We start from the raw sequence: 18,703 nt of genomic DNA, 5'->3' as shown, positions 1-18,703 counted from the left end.
AAAAAAAAAAAAAATCTTGCTTCTCATTCTTAGGAACCATATGAACACCATACAATCTTACTGTTTATCCTGTGATTTTATCATTCTCATAAAGCTAACCCAAAGACAGACCAGTAGACGTCTTTCAGCCCTGTAAAACCCAGGCTCTTGAACTTTAAGCCTCATCTCCTAGGTGACAATTTTGTGATAATAAAAGTATTTTAGAAACTCAGAATTGGAAGAATCTTTACAGTTCTACCTAAGGTATTACCCATATTTGCCTGAACATCTCTGCTGTCAGATAACTCATGATTTCCCTATTCTGGCTCTGTATTTATTTCTTTATTAGAAAGTTTTCCCCACACTGAACTGATGTAAACTATTCTACACTCTTCATACCCTATGCTTGGATTTCAACAATCCCTGTAGTGCTATCCCAGCATGTTTCCAGTCCTTCTCTAAATCCACTTTCTTGCCCTCCTCCAGCCAGCTTCTCCAACTGTGCCCTGGGATTCTTCACCTCAGCTTTGGCTCCAAAGTCTCTGCTGCCTGTGGCTGCCTGGATAATGTCCTTTGCTCCCCCAAAGACTGGATATGTTATTATATCTGACAAAAAGGACTTTGAGGATACCAGGAAGTTAAGGACCTGGAGATGGGGAAGATGATCCTGGACTATCCAAATTGACATCATCTGATTGATAATGTAATTGATGATGTAAGTAGAAGGCAGTACTCAACTCCAGAGGTGAGGCTTGGACACTGGACCAAATTGAGGACTAGTGAAAACAGGAAGGAGGCAGAAGCAGCTTTCCAGAAGACACACCCACCAGTGTGCCATGGCAGTTTACCATCGTCATGGCAACACTGAGGCGTTACTGCCGTTTTCCATGGCAATGACCCAATGGCCCAGAAGTTACTATGTTTTCCCTTAAAATTTCTGCATAAACCACCTCTAAATCTGTATGCAATTAAAAATGGGTATAAATATGCCTGCAGAACTGCCCTGAGCTGCTACTCTCTGCCTCCGATTCAACCCTGCTCTGCAGGAGCAGTCATGGAGATGTCACTCTGCAGCTTCAATACAGCTGTTTTCTTCTACCACTTGCTCCCCCTTCAAGTCTTTCCTGGGTGAAGCCAAGAACCGCCGGGGACTAAGCTCCACTTCATGATGCCCTTTATGAGCCCACTGATGATGCCCTGCATTATAATCATAAGGGTCCTTATAAGAGGAAGGCAGGATGGTAAAAGTTAGAGAATGAATTGGGGGGATGTGACCATGGAGGAAGGAGAAGGGGACGTGAAGACAGAGGGCAGGAAAGAGGCATTGGAAGATGCAAAGCTGGGGCCTAGCAGATGCAGGAGCCACAAGCCAAGGAGAGCAGGCAGCCCTAGAAGCTCAAAATGGCAAAGGAAGGCTCCCCATGGAGCCTCCAGGAGGAACACAGCCCTGCGGATGGTCGAAGTCAGGCTTCTGATCTCCAGAACCATCAGATAATGCATTTGTGTTTTTAAAAGCCGTAAGTGTGTGGTAATTTTTTACAGCAACAACAGGAAAAAAAAATCATGCCTAAGAGGCTTTCTTCCCTTCATTGAGCCTAATAGGTCCCTCCAACCCTTCCAGACCTGGTTTTATTTGTGACGTTGGTCTGAACTAACTGCTCTCCTCTTAAACATAAGGAGCAAATGTTATCTTTGATCCATTTAGTTAAAACATAACTTGCACTCTATTGCCCCTTCTCTTCAACTGTACTTGACTACTCCTGTAAGTACCTGGATTATTTAACCTTTTCATACATTTACATAGTCTTTACTACCTCATTATCGCCTCTTTGAACGAAGAAAGTGAATGAGTGTTTATCTTGCAGGTTCCCCTGGCACTGAATGTGAGTATGGATGGTTTATCAATTCCTCTTCTTTCTCCCCAGTCAAATTCTCCATCATTATATCAAGAGTGTGCTTTTATATGACAGGAATAATAACTTTACAGCTGAGATTTTCTCCCCAAGATATCTTAGCCAATGTGCTCAATGATACTTATTTTCTTGCAATGTCCTTAACTTCTCTGTGTGCTCCGGGTAATCATTATCCCCGGGATCTAAAGAAGGGCTCCTGTACTCTGAGCACTCACTCCATCTGCATTTCTTTTCTCTCTTTCAGTGACTCTGATATCAATTAATCTCTTTTTCCAAGAAATTTCTTGGCTTCTTATTTTTAAAATAAGAAACAATGACATACATAAGCTAAAATATCTGACTTCTTTTAAACTAGAGCTGTGTCAAACCCACAATTTCAGAAAACGGAAAACATAATCAAATTTCACAATACCTCAGGACAGAAAGCACATTACAGAGAGAGCATATTTACATCCTGTTTTGCATTTTTCTCTGTGGCCGGTGAGTGCACTGAGGGTGAGTAGGGGCCATTTTCCTGAGGCAGGTGTTGTACAAAGAGGGTTCTGCAGAAGGAACACAAAACCAGAACCATAGTTAGTTTAAAATAATTCAATTAAGTGGGAGTCACCCTATAAATAAACATATTGAAAACTCCAATGGAACACTGGAGTAATGATTAATAGAGTGTTTCCATATCAAAATTAACCCAGTTTTTAAACATCTGCATTATTGCAGTACAGACATGTCTGTGGTTCATGTTCATCTTTGTGCTACAAACACATATTAAATATATATTCCATTATACAAACTTTTGCATATGCATAATTTTCATAGTAACATAATTTATATAGGGGAGAACATAAAACCTATGCCCTCTTTATATTCTGGTGATTTAAAAAATATGTGTTGCAATCTCTGCCTTGAATGTATTCATTTACTGAGATATAAATTTTCTTTGCTGTTATGGGTTTCACAGGCCCTAGAATCCACATAGGATTTTCTGGAGACAAAGTATAGTAACATTACCTTCTAAGAGTTTTTTTTTTCTTTTTAATGCTTTTTTTTTTGGAAACAAATGTAGCTTGTGCTTCTGTCTTTGACGGGGCGACACTGTTATCCTGGAACAACTCTGACATCTCTTTTCTGCTTTCCACCCTGGCCAGCACAATCGTCTCCGAGGCTCCTCCCGGCCTTCAATAAGGACAGGATGTGGTTGCGGAGCAGCTGCAAAAGGCTTCACAAATGCTGGTTGACGAGAAGTGACAGCCCTGTATATCTCTCACTGGCATTGACAGCTGACAGATGGATACCACTCACACACAGAAAAAAAGCCCCCAGGACGCTTCGCCAGCATTACTCTCTGTTCATGGGGCCACAGTTGATTGAGTGCTGCTCAGAATAATAAACCCTTGCCGATTCGCGCAGAGCAGTTTTCTCTCACACAATGCCCTGGGTTTTTTTTTTTCTTTCTTTCTTTTCTCCTCTAAAACATGAACAAACATATACACTGAAGCTCCGTTTTGTGGGTTATTTCCTTTCTATTTTTGTTTTGAAAAGAAAAAAAATCAAAATAAAAGAAGAGAGGGGGAAAGAGGAAGAACAGGAGCGCCCAGCCTTCGCGTGGAGAGGAGAGCGGGAGCGAAGCGCCGGGACCCGCTCACCGCCCTGCCTGGGTTTGCTTCCTAATAACTCCCTCGGCTCTCCAATCTGTTTGTTATTATCCTCTGGATTGCTTTTATTTCTTTCTATAAATCTGCCCATGTTTAGAAGCATGGCTGCCTGGTTAGTTGGAAGACAGTCACATAAAACTGGACAGGAGGCGTGTTGATGCGGACTGGAGGGAGGTGGAGAGAATGAGAGGGAAAGGGGATGATCCATCCCTAAGGATAGATGGTGAAGGCAGGAGGGAAGAAAGGGGGAGCCAGAAAAGCTAAGGTATCATCTGGAGCTGCAGGAGTCAGGGGGGGGGACCCCTGCTTTTGTTCCACAGTTTTGAAGTGGGTGATCCCTCCAGCTTTTGCTGTGGTTCTTTTATTGCTTAAACCGCTCCATTCCATGCACCCCAGGAGTCTGGCTGTGCTGCAGGAGCCATTTTCCCCTGGGAGAGCGCAGTCCCTTCCGACCGCCCGAACAGAGTGGGAATGGAAGACGCTTTCTCCACGAAGGATGAATCTGAAAACTGACAGCCCCGAGATAAGAAAAAGGGAGATCCGAAGCATTTATAACCACAGATGTGCTCTTAGCATGTAGTAGTGAATAGGGCTGATTTGCATTTAGATTCTTGGGTGAGTTAAATTGCAGCATTTCAGGGCATTCTAGCCATTCAGCCCTGTGTTCAGCAGCATTAGCAATAACCCACGACGCCTCGCGAGGTCGAAACACCATCAGCTTCCCGGAATCCCTTCTTACCTGGGGGAGAAGCTCAAGGGTCCCTGTCTGAGAGCACATGGTTCCTGCCTTTCCTTCAGCCGCCGTTTCAGTACCGCATATTTTTTGGCAACCTGGCGGTTCTGAGAGGGAGTTGGTAGGGGTGCTGAAGTTTCTGGAGGCTTCCATGGTTGTCATGGAAACCTCAGGTTAGGCTTCTACCAGCTCTCTAGGCTCTCTCTATCTCATCCTGGGGACAGAGGACGTGGCTCTTACACCTGCACGTAGATCCACTTCTGTGCCCTTGCTGGATAGGAGGGAAGAGGGTCCAGTGCCCAGTGCCCGGTGGGCCCATGCTCGGCAGTCCACGCCTTGACCATCCACCTGCAGCGGGCGCGCTGAGTGGAAGGCAGCGGCTTCCCAGGCCAGGGAGCTTAAGCAATTCCCACGCAGGGGAAGATGACACTGCTCCTCCAATAGAGCCCGGATGAAAAGGTCCCCTCCTGAGATAATCTCCCTCTAAACCAGATGGGGCTCCAGCCTCCCTGAAAGAGTAGGTGTGTAGACGCTGCCTCGCAGGAGGAGTGGCACAAACAGAGGAAAATGATACCAAACGAGATGCTTAATGAATGCCTTCCTGTTCCTGGGAAGAGGAAAGCCCGTCCGCCGTCAGCAGCAGTCAGGGTGGTCACATTTGCGAAGATGAATGAATGTACAGTATTTTCAACCTTGAAAATCGGTTCAATATGTTCTATTTGGGTCTAACCGAAATACTCTGGAGTTATCAGTCCAATTTTGCAAACTGTGCAGGAGTAATGCTGTACATTTTTATAATGCCATGCTCTGGTTTCCTTTTTCTATTATGGGGTCTGGTGTCATTCCACAAACTGACTTAGCATGCAACTTAAATATCCATGCCTATTATCAGCTAAGTTCTTCCAGTATGGCCTCTTGATTAAGGATCTGTGAATGTTTTACAAAATCTCAGCTAATGAAGTATTGCATCAACCACAAGTTGAATATCATATATTACTTATGCTCTGCATTGTGATCTACAAAGCAGCAAATATGACGTTAACTTATTCAAATCACCTAATCTGTCTCTTGCAACTTCATAAAAAATTCCTGGAATGGAAATTTCCCAAGTGGATCTTGGCAAGAGGAAGTTTCCAGCAGGAGTAAGCCAGAAAAGAAAAGAAAAGAAAAAAAAAAAAGAAAGATCACTCACACATTATGATTTCTTCCCCTTTTAATTAAATAAAAGCAACAGGGTGTGCAAAACTAGATTTTTGCCATATTAATCAAGCTGAGGAGAGAATGATGTAAAGTCACAAAAATCTAAAACTACGAAAGGTGTATCATTTGGAAATTAGGAGAGTTTCCCCTATATATAATATATTTCCTTTATGTAATAACTTTTTGAATCAATACATGGAACCTACTCAACATGTAGGATGTGGACGCCTGCCTGGATGACGGGGGGAGCCCCGTCTGAGCGCGCCTGGGCGGGGTCCACTCTGCCAGCACCGTCTGCTCAGCCAGTGTCAGTGCTTGTCCATGCTTTTCTAAGCACAATGCCAGCAGAAGAGCCAACATCCAAAAGAAGTGCCTGCAGAGCCTCCCTTCGTCAGGGACTGGGGTGGGTCTGGGATTTGAGCTGCCATCGGCCCTCTGAGGTGGTCGCTACTGCCAGCCCCAGTTTGCACATGGAGAAGCTAAGGCACAGAGAAGTCGCTTGTCTAGGGGCACACAGGAGCTTTTGGAGTCGAATGTGTTCCTAAACGCCTGCTCTTCCTCACTATCCCGGACTACTGCCATTAGGCAATGTTCTTGAAGCAAAATTGATTTTATTTTATTTATTTATTATTTTAATTTTTATTTCATTTTATTTTTTAAGAGACAGGGTCTCCCTCTGTTGCCCATGCTGGAGTGCAGTGATGTGATCATAATTCACTGCAGCCTTAAACTCCTGGGCTCAGATGATTCTCCTACCTCAGCCTCCCTAGTAGCTGGGACTACAGGCATGAGCCACCACACCCGGCTAGTTTTTGTATTTTTTTGTAGAGATGGAGTCTCACCATATTGCCCGGGATGATCTCCAGTTCCCGGCCTCAAGCAGTTCTCCTTCCTCGGCCTCCCAAAGCACTGGGATTACGGGCATCGGCCATTGCACCTTGCCACAAAGCTGATTTTTAAACACGTTAGTTTTGTTTTTAATTTTCTCAGTCCTTTCTAACTTACAATAAGTGTAAGGCTCAATGAAAGTTTGCTGAAGGGCTAGATCACAGTGAGAGCCTCGTGAAAAGACAGGGAGGCAAGAGTGAAGGAGAAGGAGCTGGGGCTGCCAGACAGGCAGAGGGGACGGATGCAGCACACGGAATCCACGTGTTCTTGCCCCAAATGGAGAAAGGGACAAGAAGCAAAGGGGCAGGATGAAGCTGGAACAGAAAACATGAGCCCCCTCACTGGACTCCAGCTGGAGCATGAATCAAGGCCATTTCTGTGGGAGATGACGGGGCATCTGAGGGAAGCCCAGCCTTATCCCACAATGCCCCCGTTTCCCCTTCTGGGGAGCCCAACGTCCTGGGCTCTACCTGCTCACTGGGGCCAGGCGCAGTGGCTCACGCCTGTAATCCCAGCACTTTGGGAAACTGAGGCAGGAGGATACCTTGAACCCAGGAGTTTGAGACCATTCTGGGCAACATAGTGAGACCCCGCCTCTACAAAAAATAAAAATAAAAAAAAATTAAAAACTAGCCAGAGATGGTGGCATGTTCCTGTAGTCCCAGCTACTTGATAGGTTGAAGCAGGAGGATTACTTGAGCCCAGGAGTTCAAGGCTGCAGTGAGCCATGATCATGACACTACACTCCAGAGAGTGGGAGATGGAATGAGAGCCTTTCTAAAAAGAAGAAAGAGAGAGAGAGAGAGAGAGAGAGAGAGAGAGAGAGAGAGAGACAGAGAGAGAGAGAGAGACCTGTGGGCGCGGGAAGAGCTAGAGAGCCAGGTTTAGCTGGAATCAATCTTGGGATAAGCAGAGTAAACCTGTTGCCCAGAACCTGGTACAGCAGTGGCTCTGGCCTGATTGTTCATGAGCCTTTCCTTGGGAACAGGGACACAGGCCTGGCCAGTGCAAGGCGTGGTCCTGGGGAAGAAAAGGCAGGCGCCCTCCTCCTCACTCCTCCCAACACACCGTCCCTCCCACCTTTCTAAACTCAACTGCTTTTGTTTTTAAAAACCTAACAGTGAATGGGCTGGACCAGTCCTAGGAGGAGTGACAATAAGGAAAATATCCTCCCAGGAGCCAACTAAGTCTAGGAGGAGAATTAATTCCTCTGGGGACACTTAATTAAATGAAGCATTATATGCCTTGCAAGGAGCACCCAGAGGCCTTATCGTGTCTGTGTACCTGGCTCTTGATGCCTGGGGAGAGCAAAGCTCTCCCTGCGAGGAGGGGAGAGAGGGAGGGAAGGAAGATGGCTTGTGTCCATCTTCATCAAACTTTTCTCCCAATTCAATTTTGATCCAGTGATAGTCAAAGTAAAGAATTGCAGACATTTAAACTGGTTACATGCCAGTTTTGGAGCTGAAAATAATCAAGTTCAGAGATTAAGAGATTAGTGTTCAGCTAATTGGGGACTTCCCCTCCCCCCTCCCCACCAGATATAAGCACTTTTCTTCTCTCCCAACCATGGCTCAAATGGAGTATGGCACTTTTCCCAGGGGCCTGAGATAACTTACATCCACTTCACTTCCTCTGGTTGCCTCTTCCAGGGGGACCTTGCGTCAGTCAACCTCTGTGTGGAGAGAACCCCTTCCCTTCCACAGCCTTCCACAGTGTATGCAGCACAATCGTGTCCCACCTGCCCCTGCTCATAGCTCCTGTGATCACCTTGGGTGCAGCATGCCTGAGGCATGTTAGGTCCTGAAACTGATGGGATGTGAGCTACCTACTGCCACACTCCTGTAAAGTGTGGCCACCTTCCCCTCCTCCCAGGAGTGGGAGAGCTTAGTGCTCCCTGCAGTCTAATCCTGTACCCTGTGTGAACTGTGATCAACACCACAGTCTTCCACATCCAGCTGCTCATCAGCAAGCATTCCTGGGTTCTTTCCTTGCAGCTACAATTTGAGGCTTTTGATTTTAATAAATTAAGAACAAAGGCTTGATATAATGAGGGTACAATCTAGAATATATGGATACGCACATAGGCATACGTATACATTCCCTGTTGTGTGATGCTTTACATCTCAAGCTCCAAGAAATAGAAAACTGAAACAAAGCTTTTGCCTAAGTGTGCTTTCTATTTGTTGTGAATTCTTCTATGCAAAGCAGATCCCAACAGCAAAAAGGATTTGAGACGGTAAAAGGGGCAGGGATCCCTCGAATTCTGCTAACATCTTCCTTATATGTTATTGTGGACATTACTCCATCAAAAATTAGTAAACAGCCTCAGATATCTCTGTCGTTCTAACTACCTCACCATTTCTTCAAGAGTTTCCACTGACAGGTTGGGTAGTATAAAAATTTTACCAAAAGGATGTCAAGAAGTTTTAAAGGAGTAATTCCGTGTTCAGTGTTCCCTTTGAATAAAACTTAGTATCACTCATTACAGAAGAGAGATCATCTTGTAATTCTTACACACTCATGTTTGCAGTGAGGATAAAGTGAACCAAAATTAGGTTACCCGTCGGAAAACTCTTTGGAAATGGAAAAAACACTATGCAAATGGCGCTACACGTGATACTCAAGTAAATTTCTAAAAACAAGGATGGTTTTGGAAGAAAGAAACCAGTACCCATCCACTAGCACCCAATAGGTCAAAAGATTGTAGATAATCATGGATTAATTGTAAACATAAAGAAAGAGACTTAAAAAAATATATCAAAGCTACTGCTTCGGGGCAAACTCCAGCGCCATGAAAGCTGAAATGTTTTCTTTTATCAGAGATCCTTTTCTGGCACCTGAAATTGTTTCTTTCATGTCTGATAGTGAAGGAGGAAGCGGTGCGCTCCCTGGAGATGAGCGATTGTTACCATGGTCTCATAACATATTGGCAGCCGGTGTGGCATCCACTACACCTGTCACTCAAGCAGCACTACCTGCAGATGTGGTGGCAGGCTGGGGGTCCCTCCTGCCCCCGCCCCCACCTGGCACTGGACACCCGGAGATGCATCCTGGCTGCCCCTCCCCTGGCACAAGGAGGGCTCTGGAGGCCACAGGATGGGAGACCTCTGGTATCAGTACTGGGACCCAGTGCCAGCAGACCCGCAGAGCACCAAACAGAAGCTGTGGGCTGCAGAGAGACAGAGCCGCTGTGCTGGCTTTCCACGGGAGAGGAGTGCCAGAGCAAACGCTATTCTACCACAGGATTGAGCGGTGGATTTCTAAGTTTGGGGAACACGTCCCTGACCTCAGCACGAAATATCATCGAAGTTACCAAAGAGATCAAGGAAAACCTGAAAGCCTTCCTGTTAGTAGGGAAAGAAGTTAGGTGGTGGATACAGAAGCGTCAAACAAAGCTGGATGTTTAGTCCTTTTTTGCATCTGGCTCCCCGAGGTGGGAGGCGACTGGAGTGGGCAGGCAGGGGCTGCTCCCCAGGAGACCTTGCCCTGGTGGCTCTGACCCTCTGAGGCCTCCTATGCTCTAGAGAACCCAGAATCTGAGATTACCGTCATTCTTCTCTTCGTATTTTTGCTAAGATATCCACAAGATTCAAATTTTTCAACCTTAAGACAATCAGTCCACATTGATTAATTTCACCAAATTCATAACCAACTTGCTATTTAAAATGTAGGTTTGGGTCCTATTTAAAAGGCCAAAATCGCTTTGCATTTCTTCCTTCTCCCACTCCTTTTTTCCCTCCATAGGCCCCAAGGATCTAAGGTTTTGGTTGTATTTGCCTGGCAAGAAAACCCAGAAGGATGGAATTAAAATGCTTCTATTTATGTTTTGTGACTAAAATCAAGAGCTCTGTGATCTATCTTCCTGGAGACATAAATTTAAATGTCATTTTTTTTCTTTGTCATGAGCCAAACTCAAAATATACTTTTAACATGTAGTCAATTAAGATTAATGAAGAATAAATTTCAGGATACAGTAAACATGAAAATGTGTGTTGGGGGCAGGGGATGAGTGTGTGTGTTCAACTGGTGTGTTGGCAAAAAGAGACCCTGTGTAGATTTAAACAGGTGAGAAAGAAGAGAGGAGGGAGAGAAAAGGGAGGCAGAGAATGAGGGATGAGAGAAATCACCCTTTGCTAAGTGGCTGGTAGAATCAGTTCCCCACCTTTTTCCTTCCCAAAGATCCTAGAAAGTCAGATGTCAGTATCTCAATTTACAGGTGAGGAAACTAGCCGTTTGTCCAGGCCACTCTCCTAGTAAGTCCTAGAGCTGAATTGTGAAACCAAGTCTTCTAACCCAAACCTGCAACCCCTTTTCACTATATCCCATTAATACAGGTCTTGCCTATTAGGGGAAAATAAACTTTGAAAGTATCAAATATTTGCTGTTTGTTTTTGGTCATGGCAAATTCTGATAACTAACAAATACATGTTCACCATTTTTTTCCATCATCTCTGTGCAAAGTGTCTTTCGTGAACCCCAGTGAAGACGGCCTGTTTTGCAAATGTGTGAATCCCAAACTATCAACTCTGGACTGCTATCTTTATATAACATTTGACTCTTTCAGGCTGGTTAGTTTGGGCAGATACGATTAGCCCTTCCTTCCCTACTTAGTGAACGTTGCGCAACGGAGAAGTGCATACCCAGGTCCAAGCCTATGTCTCCCACTATGCTTTCTTGCTTTTGCACCACAGCTATGGCCACAAGTGAGGGCTGAGGAGGAAACTGAGAAGGTAAGTAGTCATACCGGCAAGAGGCAGGGTTACCCAGACTCAGTCCTGTAGTCTAACTTCACGTTTGTTCTTTCTACACATCAGACACTGGCTTTTACCGGGTGAACCTGTGGTGAATGTCGATTTGAATTCACTCTGGGTAGACGTAGGCATTCGCCCTGTGATCTAACGGGTTACTCATGGTTTTCCACCAGGCAGATTAAAAAAAACACTGAGACAGGAGTAGCCAGTGCCCTCGGCAATGCTGTCCTGTTGTCAGACATCACGGTGATTTTGTGCGTTCTCGGTGGAAGCCAGCAGCCTGGGGAGTGGGTTTGCATGTATAACGATGGAGCTGTGTTTGCAGATGCAGATGCTGAGAAGGTTGAAGGGAAGGAGATTTCCAGTCACTGTAAGATGCAAATTGAGGCCACGATGGAATTTAGGGCCACAGTGATGGAAGGGCATGAAAGATTTGAAGAAGCAAATCATCGAGTTTAATTCCTCAGCTGGTCTCCAAATAGCATGTTTTTAAAAGTGGGAAATATTAGAATGAGCGCAAATATCTTCATCTTAAATTTGTAAATGCATCACTTTATTGAACCATTTGTCCGCTTTTATACGCTGATTTATGGTAACTGTAATGTGATGCATCATGTCATCTTGTAAATAAATGCGACACCTCATTAAACAAGGTAATCAAATTTAAGTAGTTCCACTTTTGTGTTAATAATGGAGACCTTCCTGTTTCTATTGCTCTAGAGATCCACCTACTCTAATGAATGCAGATTCCAGGAATAAAGCAACCGGGTATTTCCTAAGGGGTGGGAGAGAGTACTTTTGCAAGCAACCAATAATGACATTAATAACAAGAAGCAATTTGCTGTAATGAAGCATTTTAATATCTGGACATTTTTAGGGAGAGGAGGGGGTATCAGTTATGTCCATTAGAATGGGAATGTTGGAACATCTTGGAGTATCTGTTGTTAGGCTAACAGAACACTTTCAAAGACTGCATTTCAGGAGGAAATTTTTTATGCTATTTTTGTATTTGCCATCTGGGATGACACTGCAAGCTGGAAAATACAAAAACAATGTGAGATATTTGCATCACATCGCGTTTGTTATGGATTCATCATGGAATGTGAGTCTCTGAACATCAGTCCAATAACTGTAATTATCCCAACTTGACCTTCTTGTCCGGTTTAAACAACTTCAGTGCTGTGAATGTTTGTGTTCCTGAGGAGGAAGGCGATGCCTGTCCCCAATTCCAAGGAAGCTAGCTGAGATCCTGACTCAAAGCTTCAAGCACATGCTTCCCCCATTGACACGGCTAGCTATCATGCCTATTTACAGGCAGCTTATTTCCAACTCATAAATGTCTAGTAGAGTATCAGAAGTAAACACCCAAAATATATGGAATGGATCATGCCATAAGTTGTCCAATATAGAGGAGCAACCTCTCTGTTCTGCTGACAACACTATACATTTGTAAAACATGAAAGTGTTAGCCTTCTGGCGAATTTGCATTGTCGGTGATTGTGAATCAGGAATGCATTTCTGGGAAATGAAAAAGATCTAACTATAATATCTCCTTAAACTGCCTTCTCAAAAGTTTTAACAAAAGTAGAAAAATTGGAAACTTCTGAGGGTTGATTTTCAAGACAACAGTAATTCAGAAACTTTAGGATTAAACATCTGAAAAGAAAAAAAAAAAAGGAGTTGAAACATTCAATGTGCTCTTTTCTAACACGATGGCATTGTGAAATTTCCATAAACTATTAAAAATGGTTTTAAGTGGAATTACTTTTAAAATATAGCCTATGCGTGTTCATCTTCTTAGAAAGAGTGCAGAACACGGTCCAGTGGTATGGTTGTGCACAAAACACACGGAGAACCTAGAGGCTGTGGAAGTGCACGTAGCTATTTGCCCCAGCACCAAATGACACCAGGCAGCGAACAATTCTTATTGATTAGATCTGGTTTGTAAGAGATTTTCCTATGACTTCTTCCTAGGGTCAAGGTACTTGCCCACATTCTCTCTGTCCTTAGCATTTCCTTTTCCAAATTTGTTGTGGTCTGGAAACAAGATAATCAACACTTTGGAAGGCAGACTCTGTAATTTATTCCTCTTTGTGTCCCTGGCAATTAGCCTAGTGTCTGGGCTAGAGAGAAAAGCCAAACTTTTTCCTAACTGATAACTGAAAATTAAGAAGTTTAATTCGAACTTAAGATTCATGTCACTTCATCTGATCAGATGCTCCTAAAATAAGCCTGGGGTTGGCTCTCTAACCTGGTCCATTCTCCCAGGACACGCGTCTAGTGACCCCCACACTGAGTGAGCACACCTGGCCCATTCCATCAGGGTGCCAGGGTACCTCTAAACCTGACTGAGCACACCTGGTCCATTCTGCCCTAACATTTTAAAAGGCTGAAGAAGCAAACACACGAGTAAAAACAAAACTTGAATATAATGATCTCAAAAATAACAGAACATCCATGTGACAATGAAAGATGTAAGCAGGAAGGAGCTGTATCTAGTGTAACAAGAGCTTAAAAACATACGACAGATGATCCAATGCCGCACAACACCGTGCCACTCTACAACACAACGCAGTTCGAGAGCCTGTTATTGGACGTATGTTTGTATTCACTGTGCTACTCTCAGAAGCTTGCTGGCCAAGCCCACATGAGGATAACGCTTCCATCTTGGTCCTGCAACATCTATTTCTCCACCAGAAACATTTTAAGTCCCAAGTTTATGCATACTAGGAGGCTTGTTTTCCAGTGTTAACATCCTGTCTTTCTGGAAGTTTCATACTTAAAGTGATTAAAATATAGTCACTTGAAACAGAGATCTTAGCTATGGAAAATTCATCCACTCATTAAGCAGATGTTGAGTATCTGCTGTAACCCAGGCACTGTTTTTTTCTAGGTGCTTTGGGGTTTCTTAGGGGAAAAAAGCTAGAAATTGCTCTCTTCCTGGAACTTACATTCTGTGGGGTGGTAGAGACAGTAAATAATACACTAAATAACAAATAAAGTATGAATAAACACATCATATTATGTGTTAGAAGGTGTGTTTGTGCTTTGGAAAAGAGCAGTTTAAAGGGAGGATTGTGATATTAAGGAGGAAAGGGCAAGTTACAGGAGTAAACAGGCCCACAGGACTAGAAAGAGGCCAGACTCCAGACACTTGGATTTCTGGGGAAGAGGTTTCCAATCACAGCAAACGTCATCAAATGCAAAGACCCTGAAGAGCTTGGCAGACAAATTCCAGAAACAGCAAGGAAGCCAGGGATGGATGAATGCAGAGGGAGAGAGACCAGAAAGGAAAGGGATGAGGACAGATTGGGCAGGGTCGTAGGGCCTTCTTACGGATTTGACTCATGCTTTTTAAGAACATCTGGCTTCCATGTAGAGAGTATTAACAGATTGAAGGGGAAGAGAGATGGAAGAGGCGGTGAAGGTGAGAAGCTATTAGTTGCTGGTTGTGTGTTCAGCAGAGAGCGAGCTTTGCTGATGTGTTGGCTGTGGAGTGTGAGGGAAGTAGAGTCAAGAGCAGCCCCAGGGTGTAGGGAGAGAGGAGTTGAGTGTTTTCAGCGGAGATTTGGACATGTCACATTTGAGACATATTTTAGGCTGATAAGTGGAGAATTGAGTTGTTCAATGGAAGTCTGAAGTTCAGGAGAGTGGTCCAGGCACAAGACATAAATTTAGGAATTTAGGTGAAAAGATCATGTTCAAAGCCACAAAATGATTGTGATCGCCAAAGGTGTGAGTCTGGATAGAAGACTGAGGACTGAGCCTTGGAGACTTCAAAGCAAGAGGGTGGGCCGGATGCGGTGGCTACCGCCTGTAATCCCAGCACTTTAGGAGCCAGAGATAGGTGGATCATGAGGTCAGGAGATCAAGATCATCCTGGCCATCATGGAGAAACCCTGTCTCTACTAAAAATACAAAAAAATTAGCCGGGTGTGGTGGTGGGAGCCTATAGTCCCAGCTACGTGGGAGGCTGAGGCAGGAAGAATTGCTTAAACCTGAGAGGTGGAGGCTGCAGTGAGCCGAGATCGCACCACTGCACTCCAGCCTGGATGACAGAGCAAGACTCCATCTCAAAAATAAAAAAATAAAAATAAAAAAACGCCAGAAGGTGGAAAACGAGAAAAGTCCAGCATTGGAGCCAGCAAGGGAAGCATGTTGACTCATTTTCTGAGTCTCATTTTTATTGTGCAAATCTCTGCAACACTTAATGGTAGAGGGTGTTACTTTCCTAAATGATTATTTCCCAGGATCTTTGCAGTGGGTTACCTGAGATGCCAACTAAGTTGTTTATTTTCTCTTTGGATTTAAAAGTGCTTCACTGGGGTAAGGAGATTATCTGAGGAAATGGCTGGGGATACTTCTCAAAACCTTTTCCTTTTAAAATATTTTGACTATAAATATCCCTGACTTTGAAGGGTAAGAAAAGGTAGGAATAAAAATAGTTAATGACAGGCAGGGCATGGTGGCTCAAGCTTAACAATCCCAGCACCCTGGGAGGCTGAGGCGGTCAGATTGCTGGAGCCGAGGAGTTCGAAACCAGTTTGGGCAACATAGTGAAAACCCATCTCTACAAAAAAATACAGAAATTAGCCGAGCATGATGGTTGGTGTGTGCCTGTAGTCCCAGCTACTCGGGAGGCTGAGGTAGGAGGATTGCTTGGCCCCAGGAGGTCGAGGCTGCAGTGAGTGGTGATCGTGCACACTGACTGCACTCTAGCCTGGGTGACAGAGCAAGACCTATCTCAAAACACCACCCCCAACAACAAAAAGTTAATGATAAAATATCACCAAGCTATGAGTCAACAGCTACAAAAGGAAGCTGTGTTTCTCCTTCACGTGTTGACCCCAAACCTCTGGGTTCCTCAGGACATTTGGAGCTGTTCACCCAGAAGAACATTTGCAGGCTTGTAGGTTCCAGTGTGTACCCCAAGTAAAAACTGAAAGCCACGTGTTACGCCACTGTGTCTAGGCATTTGGCATCCCAAACCCATCTAGAAAAATACATTAAGTAAATGAACTTTCCATTTCTTCATTTTATACATGGGTGCCACTCAATAATTTAACCTGGACCAAAGGTAGAAGGGTAATGCGGGTAGTTCTATAGGGAGTTGAAAGTCTGACAATGAATTTTACATTTAATGGAATCATACCCATTGGCAACAAGGTAACTGAGACTGTTTAGGTGGGATGATAGCAAACACAGCATTTATCCACCAGACTTGGTAGTTACCAGGAAAAGACAAACTTTTTCTCTGAACAACCTCTTCTGGAAACGTGGGCTGAGTGCCTACTGTGAGGGGCCCTGAGGCCTGGCGCTGGGAAATGGATCAATTCTGACTCCTGTGAAATACTTGAGAAGCATTGAGGCAACAATTTCCTAGAAAGAGAATAAAGTAACAAGAAAAAGACACACACAGAGAGAGAGGATACCTGAATAACCACACTTTTATAGATCTTTAAGGAAACCACACTTTATATATCTGTAAGCAACCACACATTTATAGATCTGGTTTTCTTTTCTTTTTCATGAAGGTAGAATAGATTTGAAGTGCACGTGGGGAACAAATACAAAGAAAAAACCCTAATTTAAAAAATGACCCGAGATGTGGATGGGTTGGGTGAGTAGATCTTGGTTCACTACTCTGGTGAACCAAGAGTGGTTAGAGATTCAGGATAGGATGGATGAGGACGAGGTGGTGGAGGACGTGGAGGACCATCCTGGGGAGTCACCAGTCCCACGGTTGTGGAGGGATGGTCGTAGCTAAGACTCCTGCCTGACTTCAGCCCTTCTTCCTACCTGTGAGGATATAGATGGGCCCTCATCAGTATATCAGCTTATTAAGATTTTATTTTTTCCTTTTAAATTAACATTTTAATTTAAACTACAGAATGGTATTTTAGAATATTAAGCAAACACATATTTTTAAAAAATAACTCCTAGATCCACTACCATGAGATAAATATTTTCAGTATTTTGGAGTTTTTCCTTTTAGTCTTTTTTCTCGTAGCCTATGCATATAGACTTATATTAACATATATTTTATACAACTTTATATTTGAATAATATTATCTGGGCCTTCATTTTCTATGACTTTATAGAGAGAAGCATTTTGCATTTCATTAAACCAGAGTTATTAAACCTTTTCAAATTCATTCCCCTTTTTGAAAAGCATGAAAATTATACACTCCTGGAGAATGTCCTTCCCAGTTGAGAGGACAGAAGGTAGACTCTGCTGTCTATGTAGCTCTGTCAGCTTTATCAGTTTCATTTAATATGAGAAAAACAAGAGGTGTTTAGTTTCATTCACAAACATACTGAAAAGTTGTTTTCAAATTTCATATGTGTACCCCCCACCTACCCTGTGTTAACATGTATCCTAAAGAGAACTACACTACCATGATTGGAAATTAAGGAAATAAACATTACAGAAATCACATTTATTTAAAACAATCAAATTTTCAGTAGTTGCAGTAATAGCATATCTCATCACATGTTTAACTAGCCCCTTGCAGTTGAACCTGCAGTCTTGTCAAGGAAGATTCTTACAACAATCCCCAAGTGGACAGAGGTTCAATGCTACTGTAGGAGAATTTTTGCTTTCTCCCCAGAACGGGTGAGACTGATGATTTGTAGTAAGAAGCAAGAAACATCACTGTGTCTGTTTTATTTTGCCAAAGTTAGACTGTAGCTTTTCTGAGCTACAGTGAGTATCCTTGTCATATGACCTCCTGGAGCCCCTTTGGTTAGGAACCCTGTCTGCTTATGCTTTCAGACATACCTTAGTAGGCAGACTAGGTAGATATCAGTCCTTTATGTCCAAAGTAGAATAAGAAGGAAATTGTAATTCAGTTTAACCAGGAATCTGCACATTTTCCCCTGGGTTAAATAATAAAATGGATCAGAGCCCGTGATTCTAAGTACACACGTGCACGTACACTCACACAGATGGGTATTGAGTAACTCTTCCTTTCTCACTAATTTGAGAGGCCATTTTTATCACTAACAGAGTGTGTCCAGGCATCGCTGCATGCAAGATTGCTTGCATAGTTTGTTACCTGCTCTCTGAGCCACACAGGCTGAGTTTATGCTGATGCCTGAGCAAGAGCACACAGGCAAAGGTGGGGCACAAGGGTCCCCAGACACCTGAAAGATGTTTGCCATAAACTCCTCCTGAGTGTAGTATTCTATAGAAAGTGGCGACAATTTGCCCAATTAAACCTTTGATTTGGGGAAGTATAAATGCTATGCTTAAAATAGAGGGGTGTTTAGTTCAGTAAAACTACCTAAAATGAAACTACCTTTCTAGTTCCTGGGGCAACCACCTTCACATCCTATGCAATCTCTGAAAGTCTAGGGCCAGAGACGACCACAGCTGCATTTCCTCATTCATCCCTGTGCTTCCTGCACAACCAGCATGGGAGGAAACTTGGTTTTTACTTTTCCACATAGTCCCAAGGATTTGCAAACTAACTACCACAGTTTCTGGCATATGGTAAGAGCGCTAATAACAATATTAGTATGAGTCTATGGGATTTTTAATTGGCCTAATTTCTGATGAAGTTTTTTTTTTTTTTTTTTTTTTTTTTT

Source organism: Rhinopithecus bieti, unplaced genomic scaffold (assembly GCF_001698545.2).
Source record: "Rhinopithecus bieti isolate Rb0 unplaced genomic scaffold, ASM169854v2 scaffold_84002, whole genome shotgun sequence".
In the NCBI taxonomy this organism is placed as follows: Eukaryota; Metazoa; Chordata; class Mammalia; order Primates; family Cercopithecidae; genus Rhinopithecus; species Rhinopithecus bieti.
This window is presented reverse-complemented; position numbering follows the sequence as displayed.